This window comes from Silene latifolia, chromosome 3 (genome assembly GCF_048544455.1).
Source record: "Silene latifolia isolate original U9 population chromosome 3, ASM4854445v1, whole genome shotgun sequence".
NCBI classification, from domain to species: Eukaryota; Viridiplantae; Streptophyta; class Magnoliopsida; order Caryophyllales; family Caryophyllaceae; genus Silene; species Silene latifolia.
In genome coordinates, this window is record NC_133528.1 from 78,706,462 (window position 1) to 78,709,989 (window position 3,528).

Here is a 3,528-nt window from a genome sequence, read left to right on the forward strand (position 1 = left end):
GTCCTCTAAGACACCTAAGGGCTTCCTAACAGATCTATCAGCCATCGATCTGTAGGGTAATGTTAGTCACTTTAAAATGACTCATGTTCGGTTTCTTCTTGACGAGGAAGGGGCATGACGCTAACACTGGCTCCTAAATCACAAAGAGGCTGATCAATGACCACGTTGCCTATAATACAGGTAATAGAAAAGCTGCCCGGGTCTCTCATTTTAGGTGGAGCCTTATTTAAAAGCAAATTACTAGACTCTTCCATAAATGAAATCGACTCAAATTCACTTAAATTTCTCTTACGCGTCACAATATCTTTCATAAACTTAGCGTAAGTAGGTACCTGAGTAACAAGTTCGGAAAAAGGGACAGTTACCTGGAGGTTCTTCACAACGTCCACAAACTTACCGTACTGTCGCTCGATCTTTGCGTCCTTCAGACGACCTGGGAAGGGCACTCTGGTAGCAATGCGTGGACCCGCAACTTTCTCTTTACCTTTATCAATGCGTGACACCTCCATAGCAGGGGAAGATGACACGGTAGCGGAATTAGATAGTAAAATAGGATCTCCGCCACTTCTGGTACTCGATCGAGTACTATTACCACTCGATCGAGTGGTTTCACATTGCAATATACTCGATCGACCATTTTCCTTACTCGATCGAGTGATGTCCTTTTCTGACTTACTCGATCGAGCGTTTTTATCACTCGATCGAGTGAGTTCTTCAGCAAATTTAGTCGATCGAGTAAGAATATCACTCGATCGACCATCTTCAATTTTCGACCGCTCGATCGACCATAATTATCACTCGATCGAGTGATGGGATGAATTAATTCACTCGATCGAGTTGATTTTTCACTCGATCGAGTGTCTACATTGCACGCAGCTAGTAGTTCTTCTAAAAACTCATCTATATCATCCTCCAGGGCATCGTCAGCTATCAAAACCCCATCTTCTGGTACTTTTGGCCCCTCTTGAGTAAGGCCAACTTGGAGATTCGTCACTCTAACTGGATTGCATGTCGGTAGAAGGTTGGCTTGGTCACTCGCTAGTGTTAACTGCGCGACTTGTTCCCTCAATTCTGCTATGACAGTTTCTTTCCTATTGCACTTCTCATCAAATTGTTGTGATATGCTCATCACAAAAGATTTCAATTCGGCAATTTCCTCATTTGCAGACGGAGAAACCAGTTGTGGTGCTGGCGAAGAAAGAGTAGATACATTCCTTATTTCTTCATACAGCTGAGAAAAAGGAACTCCTTGCTTGTATTTCTGATAAGCAAGGACGCGCTCTACACTTTCCAGGCACCCAATAGGGTCATGCCCTTCCATGCCACATCTACCACATGGCTCTATATGCTCGATGTCGAACAAACCCGTAATTTAGGCATTCGGCAAATAGACTTACAAAGCAAACGAACAACCCTGCAAAACTAATCAAAACTTTGCGAGAAATGAGATCGACCTCAAGGAATAAATTCCCCGAGACGAGAAACAAACTTAATTAAAGCAACAAAATTGCGCCAACTCCCCGGCAACGGCGCCAAAATTTGTGGTCGGTCGTATACTGTCAAAAATACCAACCAGCTCTAACTAATATAGCTAGGGAAGTCGGTCGATCTCCACGGGAGATGGGAAGATGTCGACTTTGTCTAAGTTCGTCTCGGTAACCAAGTTGGGGGGGTTTTAAATTGATTGATTCTAAACTAATGAGAGTAAGGAAAAGAGTAAAGCAGAGAAAATAAGGAAGAAAAACAGGGTAAATCAGATAAAAGAGAGAAATATGCTAGGAATCGGTCTACCGTGGCAGTTACACTATCGGATCAACTGAGTCGATTAAATTATTGATAAGAAGAGCGAGGTCGTCACCTTTCGGTCCTTAAACCTACGATTATACCCCTTCGGTCTCTAATCGCCCTAGGGTCTTCCTAACTTAGCTTTCGCCCTAATTAGGTGTCACCTATTGTAATTAAGCAAGCCTTCCCTTCCAATCTTTCGATCCAGGTCGGGGGTAACTAATTAATCGGTCTCCTGCATGCATTCATTCAACCTAAACACAATTATATTGCTTAATACAATTCTTGTCGCAAAACTAATCTAATCATGTCGATCCTAACATGTTTCTACCACGGTTTCCCTAATCCTAACATATTAAAGGAATTAGCTACTCCTCATCATCGAATTAACAATAACAACATATAAATGATTAACACTAAACATTATAGCAAACTAATAAAAATCGAATAAGGTAGAGATGAAATAATAGGGAAGAACAACAACACAATAACAATAATAATTATAATTAAAGGATTAAAGAAGAATGATAGTACCAATCGTAATCCAATTTCGAGTAGCAAAGTATATAGTAAAAATGTATGAGAGAATCAAGAGTGTCGAGAAGAAGAGAGAGAGCAGTTACGTTGTTCACTCCTTCCGTCTTATATGAAAAATCCACTCTAAACCTAATCTATGGACTAATTATAAAAGCCCATACGAAATTTAGGCGGAAAAAGTTTATAGCAGGACAAACTACTCGATCGAGTGGAAGGAAACCACTCGATCGAGCAAACTGACGCCAAACCACTCGATCGAGTGGAAATAAACCACTCGATCGAGCACTCCTTGCAAAGTCTTGTCTTGCGCATACTTGTACTGCTCGATCGAGCAACCTTAAGCGAATAAAGCATTCGATCGAGTAGAAAACTACTCGATCGAGCTATCTTAGCACGTAAGACATAAAAATACTTCCCGAATCCAGCTCACGCGTCTTCCAAGTGTTAGATTTCCAAGCTCCGGCTCCTCGCTCTCCATAAATGCATGCAAATGGGACGAATTAAGGCTCGATTTAGCTCCTCTTTGGTTAATTCTTGCAAATTACATAAAACGAACCAAAGTAGAATATTCGGGGGTATTTGTAGCTAGATGCTACATGAATAGTACAGAAATGTGTGTAAAAATGAGGTAAAAACCTTATATAAAATACACGCATCAGTTTTAATGGAGATTTGAATCAAAAATCGAAATGATATCGTATATGAATTGTGGTAAAGAAATAGAACAATATGATAACGGAATAGTGGAAAACTTAACATTTATCGTTTTATTAATACTTGTAAATAACAAGTAAAGCATTTACATAGTGACCTCTACCCAACTATGATAAATGATTCCAAGATCCAAATTCATATTAACTTGGGCATCGGTAAAGCCGAATACAACCCTCATCAATATAACTCGGTGGATTAACTCTTTAATCGATTCTACTTTTAGAACTCTTGGTCGATAAAATTACATTAATATTTATCTTTAGCCCGAAACACATCCGGCAACCGTCGAGAATACGTTCGTTGAGTTCAACCCAAATTTCGAATAAATGTGTCCATGATCCAAATTTACATCAACTTGGGCATCGGTAAAGCCGAATACAACCCTTATCTTTATAAATTCAGTGGGTAGACATTTATCACCCACTTCCCCTACGTAACAAGGTTTGTACCCCGGTAGGGCCGAGTGCACTTCCTCATGAAATAGGTTTTCAT